The 9013-nt window shown below is 42.9% G+C and overlaps 1 long non-coding RNA gene across 1 annotated transcript; it reads right to left on the bottom strand.

Moving 5' to 3' along the window:
- Positions 1-1107: 1107 nt before the first annotated feature.
- On the bottom strand, positions 1108-3181 carry LOC136513795 (uncharacterized). The gene is made up of 5 exons (XR_010773441.1): positions 2470-3181; positions 1940-2033; positions 1699-1760; positions 1495-1564; positions 1108-1375 (listed from the first exon to the last, which is right to left on the bottom strand). It is a non-coding gene; the product is annotated as an uncharacterized lncRNA (long non-coding RNA).
- Positions 3182-9013: the final 5832 nt, after the last annotated feature.

Genomic DNA, 9013 nt, shown 5'->3' with positions numbered 1-9013 from the left:
TTTAGTCCAGAGAAACCATGGCAAGAACAAGGGAAAGCCTAAGCAACCTGCTTTCAATGCCAAACAAAATACTGCCTTCAAGAAGAAGAAGAAAGACAAAGCAGAGCTACCTTGCTTCACGTGTGGAGAGCTTGGTCATTTTGCTAAAGATTGTCCGGAGCGAGCGGACAAGAAAGAGAAAAAGAAAGTCAACCTCATGACTACTAGCAGTACTGATGACGGGTATGGTAATTTTCCTACTGTACTTTCAGTGTTTCAATCTCCAAGTTGGTGGGTTGATACAGGTGCTAATATTCACGTGTGTGATGATATTTCTTTGTTTTCTTCTTACCAGGGGCTCCAAGGTTCCTCCGTCCTGATGGGGAATGGGTCACATGCTTCTGTTCGTGGTGTTGGTATGGTAGATCTAAAGTTTACTTTGGGAAAGATCGTGCAACTGAAGAATGTGCAGCATGTCCCTACTATTCGCAAGAACCTTGTTAGCGTCTCCCTTCTTTTGAGAGATGGGTTTAAGGTAGTGTTAGAGTCCAATAAAGTAGTTATGTCTAAGCATGGACAATTTATTGGTAAAAGTTATGATTGCGGAGGCTTGTTCCGCTTATCTTTGGCAAATTTTTGTAATAAGTCAGTGAATCATATTTGTGGCACAATTAATGATAGTTCGAGTGTTTGGCGTTCTCGTTTATGTCATGTGAACTTTGGTTTGATGTCACGTTTATCTAGCTTGAGTTTAATTCCAGATTTCACTATTGCCACACTACAAGAGGACCACCCCTTTAGCAACACATATATCCGAAGTAGATATAAGTGTTGTAGTGGTCTTTACCAACGCATATGGTATGCATTGCTAGATGTGGCGTTGCTAGAGTCTATAGCAACAGATATATATGCGTTGGTAACATGTACCATTAAGTGTTGCTAGCCAGCAACGGAAATCTCTTATTGTTACCAACACTTGTATGTGTTGGTGCTTACAATAAGGAAAATGTTTTCACACCATTTATTAGATGTTTCACAGATCATTATTTATTACTTTTGTGTAAGGATGACAAAATAACTTTGATTTTTCACATATAAGTATAAGAAATACACAGGAGTAACACATCAGAAGAGGAACACATCGTAATAGCCCTTGAAAAGTGTTATTTCACTGATAAAATAATCGTACCATGTGCATACACATTTTCTGACCACAGTGAACTAAGTTGGAATTATCTAAATGGAGTGTACAATACATAAGGACCATCGAAATAAACATGTCTGACAGTGTAATCTTCTCTCCCAAAGGCTCATTTATCTAGCTAGTTACTTCTTTGATTTCTTCACTTTTCATCTCCATCCTTTCGTCCATGCAAGAATTGATCATCTCCAACAGCTGGAATGTTAATATAAATGTTTTAATTATATAAAGATAAATCAGAATAAGTCAGCAAAATAACTCTGAGTTAGGTGCATATATATACTCCAATTTCGCAGTAGAACATTTCCCTGTACCTTCTGATAAATCTTTTGCTAATAAGAAATTGCAATCCAGAGTCCCTTAGTCAATGCATTGCTGATGACCCTGAACAAATTGATTACTCATAAATGTCAAGCAGTCTAGAAGAAGATATCATCCTACAAAATTCATTGACTAAACAGTTGTTTTTCTGCAAAAAGTTGTAAATAATCACTAGAATGGTTATCATACAAACTAACCTATATTGTAGTCCCATAGTAGAACTACATGTGACCCTGTACCTTCACGATCTTCTTAACATCTTGTATGCAAAGGAAAATAGGTAAATCTTTCAATGCACGATGCACACCAAACTATATAAGAAAAATTTGCAATTTGCAAACAGATTTAGCTGAAGCTCATTTCACTTCAAAATAAGTGAACAACAAATTTATTCCCTAGTATTTTATTAAGCACATGCTGAGAAAGTTAGTGTGCTACCAGATGAGACAGATCCTTTGCAGACTTTCACCCCCCAAAAAAATATGTTTAAAACAACACGTCATTCCAAATACCCAGGATTATGATTGTTGATCTGCAAGATTAATACTGTGTTAGTTTCATATGCTATGATACATGATAATTGAATTAGGAGCTCTCGCAGATTAATTTGGGCACCAGTCTATCAGTATATATTCATATAGATCCAATCAGACAATGCAAAAATTGCAGACAAGTGTATATATTGGGAAAAGGGAGGCTAATCTGGCTAGACATTAATTTCTTAAAAACTTAATTATTCCAAATACCCAGGTTTAGAAGATATATGCTTTTTCTGCACAGGTTAAAGGAAAATGAAGAATATCTCTATATCAAAGCACTAACAATAATCACACAGAAATAAAGCAATACATGGACAATCAGTCTAGAGAAGAATAGATTTTAGGGGAAGGAAAACTTATTGGATAAAAATGAATTACAGACTTGCTCAATTTCTTTCCATCTGGAATGTATAGAGGTGTGTAACTTACCAAAATGTTCATACTGATATCTCCAGTTATAGGTAGTGGAGCTTCTCATCAGCTACCCCATCGTGACTTCCCCTGTAATAATAAGATGCTTTCAATTACCACACCTGCATAATCTTTTTTTGTGAACGAACCAATCACTTAGGTTTGGAACAGAAATATGGGATTAGAAAGAGTTTAATGGGAATTTCAGGGGAGGGAGTGAAGCAACACTAACTAGATCCAATCAGACCGGCACAGCAGGATACGTACATCTAGTGCAGGACGCAAAGACCAGAGGTGATTAGGGACCTGGACATCAGAAGAGATGGTGAACACGGACTGGTTGAGACCTGATGGTGTCCAGCACTCACCTCCGCCGCATCGGTTGCTGCTTGGACCCTCTGATTTGTGGCAACTCCCGATCATACTTGTCTACGCTGGACCACCCACGGCGACGGCGCCAAACTCACGTTCTCCTCGGCGAGGGCGATGAACTCATGGTGCCGCGGCCTCCTACCGAGCTGGACCACCCACCAAACCACCTTGTATAGGATCAACGCCGCCACCTGATTGTCAAGTTGGTCCCTTCCTCTCCACACGCTCAATGGAGATCGGATCTAGGAGTAGGAGAGATGGGTTGGACGTGGGAGAAAGCGAAAGGTTATCTAAGGAAACGTGGAGATAAGGACTCGGGAGCAGAGGTTACGGTCAATCCTTGCGTGGGATGCGGAGAGGTGGGAATTGAGCTGCAACGTATTTCGGTACCGTTGCTGGACATCCGATGTAAGACACGGGTCTGTGTTGTAGTGCCAAGGTTACGAGTGTCATAGTTGTGTGCAATCTAAGCGACCTCGAAAGTCTCATAAGACAGTAGAGGAGAGAAACTTAGCAACTTTAGAACTCATACATTCTAATCTTTGTGAGATGAATGGTGTGTTGACAAAAGGTGAAAAGAGATATTTCATGACTTTAATTGATGATGCAACTAGATTTTGCTATGTTGCTGAAAACTAAAGATGAAACGCTAGACTACTTTAAAATCTATAAGGCTGAAGTTAAAAATCAAATAGAGAGAAAAATTAAACATCTAAGGTCAGATCGTGGTGGAGAATATTTTTCTATATTATTTGATGAGTTCTGTGCGGAACATGGTATTATTTATGAGAGGACAACTCCCTATTCACCCGAATCAAACGGGATTGCTGAGAGGAAAAACCGCACGCTGACTGACTTGGTGAACGCCATGTTAGACACTGCTGGTCTATCTAAGGCATGGTGGAGGGAAGCTTTATTGACTGCGAGTCATATCCTGAATAGAATTTCAAACAGAAATAAAGAGACAACTCCATATGAGAATTGGGTTCGAAGAAAATCATCACTTTCATACTTGCGCACGTGGGGATGTTTGGCGATAGTCAATGTTCCAATTTTTAAGAAGCGTAAGCTTGGACTGAAAACTGTGGATTGTGTCTTTCTAGGATATGCTCACCATAGCATTGCCTATAGATTTTTAGTAGTAAAATCTGAAGTTCCTGATATGCATGTGGATACAATTTTTGAATCTTGTGACGCTATATTTTTTGAAAATATATTCCCTATAAAAGATATGTGTAGTAATGCTAGATTTTCCTCTGAGATGGCTCCTGATTATACTATACCTATTGAGTCTCCTGTTGGGTCATTTGAGCAACCACATGAAGAAATCCTTAAGGAGAATGACAATGAAGTTCTTGCGAGAAACAAGAGACGAAGGATTACAAAATCCTTTGATGATGATTTCATTGTGTATCTTGTGGACGATACTCCTACCTCAATTACAGAGGCATATCCATCTCTAGACGCAGATGATTGGAAAGAAGCTGTTCGTAGTGAGATTGACTCGATTCTTTCTAATGGAACTTAGGAGCTATCTGAGCTACCTTTTGGTTGTAAACCAATTGGATGTAAGTGGGTGTTCAAAAAGAAGCTTAGGGTTATACCTAGAAGGAAGGCGAGGATTTCTTTGATACTTATTCATCTGTTGCTAGAATGACCACGATTCGAATGCTACTTTCTCTAGCTGCTTCGTATGGTCTTCTCGTTCATCAAATGGACGTGAAGACAACTTTTCTTAATGGAGAGTTGGATGAGGAGATTTATATGGATCAGCCTGATGGGTTTGTGGTAAAAGGTGAAGAACAGAAGGTGTGTAAGTTACTAAAGTCTTTGTATGGCTTGAAACAAGCACCTAAACAATGGCATGAGAAGTTTGACACTACTTTAACTGGTGCAGGCTTTGTTGTTAATGAGGCTGATAGGTGTGTGTATTATCGATATGGTGGGTGGGGGTCAATCTGTTATATTATGTTTATATGTTGATGATATTCTAATTTTTGGAACAAATATTGATATTATTAATGAGGTCAAGTCTTTTTTGTCAAAGAGTTTTGACATGAAAGATCTAAGAGAAGCTAATGTAATTCTAAACATTAAACTGATTAAGGAAGATAGTGGGATTACCTTGTCACATCTCACTATGTTGAGAAGGTCTTGAGCCGGTTTGGTTTTATGGATAGCAAACCTTCTCCAACACCTTATGATCCTAGTGTGACATTGAAAAAGAATAAGAAGATTGCTAGAGATCAATTGAGATATTCTCAGATAATTGGTTCACTCATGTATCTGGCTAGCGCAACCAGACCAGATATCTCTTTTGCCGTGTGCAAGTTGAGTAGGTACATGTCCAACCCGGGGTAATGATCATTGGTATGCACTTGAAAGGGTCTTGCGTTATCTCAAGTGCACCCAGCTGTGCTAGAGGGATACAGTGATGCGAACTGGATTTCTGACATTGATCAAATCTACGCCACTAGTGGGTATGTTTTTACTATTGGAGGTGGCGCAGTGTCATGGAGGTCTTGTAAACAGACTATTTTGACTAAATCAACCATGGAAGCAGAACTTACTGCTTTGGATACAACTTCTGCAGAGGCAGAGTGGCTGCGTGAGCTCTTGTCTGACTTGCCGGTGGTTGAAAAACTAATACCGGCTATTCTTATGAACTATGATAATCAAACAGTGATCACTAAAGTGAATAGTGCTAAGGATAATGCGAAGTCAACAAGACACGTTAAAAGACGTTTGAAGTCTGTCAGAAAATTAAGAAACTCCGGAGTAATAACAGTGGCTTATGTGCAAACAGATAAAAACCTAGCAAATCCCTTTATAAAAGGGCTATCACGGAATGTGATAGAAATCGCATCAAGGGAGATGGGTATGAGACCCATGTGAGTTTGCAGTAGTAGTAACCCAACCTTTTTGATCGGAGATCCCGTGACTAAGGACCTGGGAAGAACAAACTATTGGTAAACCGAGGAGAATAATCTATAACTCTATAACCCTCTCTAAGTGAAGATGCAATACTCTTAGAGCGATGAGGCACTGTAAGAAAGGTTGGCGAATGCCTTAATGTGTTCTATTGGCTTTAACAAGCGAAGGTGCTGCCTTGCAGAGCATTCTTGAAAGAACAAACCTATATGAGTCTGACTGTAAAACGTCGCAGTCTATGAGATTTGGGTGATCTCTAGTAAGCTCATAAAGAGATCAAGGAGTACGACGTATATTCTCCACCCACGGAGTAAGGCTACCGGTAGCCAAGTACTAGTTTGGCTTTGAGTAAAGCTCATTCGCACAAAACTTGCAATTCAAGGCGTAGTCCATTGTTCAAGTTGTGGATGAGTGTAGCTTGAGGTTCTAGGCAGAAGTTCAACTTCACAGTCTCTGTCAAAACACTAGTATATCAAACAGTAGCGGAAACAGGCAAATCTCTAAATGGGTATTTGAGATTTGGTGGGGGATTGTTGGAATTTATATGGGCTTAGCCCAATAACAAATTGTGAAATTCCTAATAAATCACAAAGGCCCATTCATATGAGCAAGGGGGATGTGGGAACTCTTTAGTACCACCTTCCTTGTTGAAGTGGAGGTAGTCATACTTAAATATAGAAGTCCTCTCCATTTCCTTAAGTCTAGTGTGAGGAGGAGAAATAGAAGCCCACACGCGCGCACTCGCCTCGCCTCGCCGGACAGGACTATGTGTGTGCGCGGCACCTGCGTGAATAGTCCGCCGAAATCTGGCTCCTCGTCTTGCGGAAGCGCAGGCTCCTTTTGCAGTTTTGGTTTTTAGTCCTTCAAGTTTGCAGAGTCCTAAACGATTTAGATCGTGATCACGACACGAGGTCGGTTGGACAGGACTATATATATGCAGCTTACCGGCCATGCCAAAACAAATCTAATTGAGCTAGGGTTTTTGCCTCTTCTCGTTGCTGTGCTGCCGCCGTAGCTTCTCCAGTTCGATCGTCTGCGTGCACCGGCGACCGAATGAGCAGGTCTCCGGAACCCTCGTCTTTGTGATCCTGCACCGGGAGAAGCCGAATAAGGTTTTTGGGAAGTGCTCTTAGCGCGACTGCTTCCGATCTTCACGATGGGTCGTCTTCCATCCAAGTCAGGCGGTGCTACGTCTCGGTGTATCCGTCGTCAGCTGCTCCGAGCTCTTCCTCCACCTCTCATTGACGACTTCGACGACGACTTCAACATCAACGACTTCGACGTCGACCTTGTTCCATCATCACCACCGTCTGCATCACCAACGACTACAGCTACAGTCGGCAGGTATAATCCTCGCGTTCTAATGTCTTCGTTCATACTGTTCAATTTGTTTGGTGTACGAGCTATACTTACACCATTAGTCATGTTTATGCTATACAATATGTTGTTTGATCGTACGAGTATTCAGTACATGCTTAATCTAGTATTTTAGATTGTCATGATTTATATTCTGGTTTTAATCTGAAAATTTTGTACGAGTTATGCTTACACCAGTAGTCATGTTTATGCTATGCAATATGTTGTTTGATCATGCCAGTATTCAGTAATCTAGTATTTCAGATTGTCATGATTTATATTCTGATTTTAATGTAGAAATTGCTTAATTACTTAACAGGGAATTCCGCCTCCGCAGACGCGGAAGGAGGAGGCTTTTACCTGTGTACCCTTAAAAAAGATGTCACACTCCTGCGTACCCCTCAAAAGTTGGTCGTCACCTACATGCCCTCGCTCGAACTTTTCTTTTCCCTCACGCCATTCCGTCGACATTCTGTTAGATTTTGGCCGTTTGACGGCTCTGACATGTGGGATCAGGTTAGAAAAATATCCTTCTTGCCCTCTGGGTCACGGCGGGAACCACGACGAGGCCGAGTCCGACGCGCACAACACGCGGGGGTTCGCGTCCAGGCCGTTCCTGTCAACCTGCGGCGGGAGCAAGAGGGTAATGGAACCGCTGCTGCAGAACGCGCAGCAGCTGCAGCATACCGGAGACGATTTCCAGCTGGACAGGACGGTGCGCGAGCTCTACAGACGCCGAGGGGGGCAGGCCGCGGTGCACCCGAAAACGAGCCATCTGGGGCTGCTCCTGGTTCTCGACAGGTCAAACGAGGATCGCGGCCACGGCTCGTCGGCGCGGAGGAAGCAGGTCTCGAGGACCAGCGACACCGCGCTGCTGCTGCCGGCTGCAGCAAGCTCGCCGGCGAGCGCCGAGAAGAAGCTCGGGCGTGGCCCGGCCGCCGGTGGATACGGCTTCCCGCTGCTTCTGGAGGACAAGGAGGCCGTTATTGCCGGGCGTGAGATCGTGCTGTCGCCGCCACAGCCGCTGCTGCTCCAGCCGCCGTTGCCCAAGTAGCCGTCGGAGTCGTGGCTCTCGCGCGCGCTGCCGTCCGTGTCGACTCGGCCCCCGGCTACGTCCTTCCTGGGGCTCCATGTGCAGTCCAGGAAACATGCTCCGTTGCCGTGGTGCTCCATTGATTCGGCCAGGGTGGACGGTCATGGCGGCCAACGGCACATACGTGTGCACGGTCCGCTGAAGTGACTTTAACTTGTTCTGGCGTTTGTTGTGATCGCACCACCTGCTGTTTACTGCTGATCGACACTGTCCGGAATGTTCAGGTGACAGAAAAAAGGCTGGTTTAAATGGATGACCACGGTGCCAGTGTTGCTCCGTACAAGGTAGTGCTACTGGGTAATATGCCGATCATCATCATGTGCTTATCTAGGAATATGTCTGTTGTAAATTGTAAGTCATGCTTATGTCTGCAATGCTCCACGCAGCAATGCAACTATGCAAAGAGACAAAGTAGATGTAGGTAAATATCGGTATAGTACCCGTATATATATTGGACAGTAAATACAATACAATACATCATATCACTCATGTTTGCTCCCTACTTGGTTGATCAAACATTAGCACGCGGCAACCACAACTAGATGCGGTTCTACGTCATCTATAAGATAAGGTGACGGGTATCAGCACACTGGATTGGAGGAAGGCATTATGAGTAATCTCACCAAAAGAAAGGGAGTGCCATTACAACAATAAAGGTCCTCGTCATCTCTTCAACAACATAGACGAGCATCCATGTACTCGATCATCGGCCGACCAAGAAACTGTCAAGCTAGGGGCACCGTGTGCCCTTGTTTCTCGTAGCCTTTTCTACCCCAGATCAGGGTATGCTAGTTCAGACTATATCAGCTA

The sequence above is a fragment of the Miscanthus floridulus genome, chromosome 16, assembly GCF_019320115.1.
Source record: "Miscanthus floridulus cultivar M001 chromosome 16, ASM1932011v1, whole genome shotgun sequence".
In the NCBI taxonomy this organism is placed as follows: domain Eukaryota; kingdom Viridiplantae; phylum Streptophyta; class Magnoliopsida; order Poales; family Poaceae; genus Miscanthus; species Miscanthus floridulus.
This window is presented reverse-complemented; position numbering and strand designations above follow the sequence as displayed.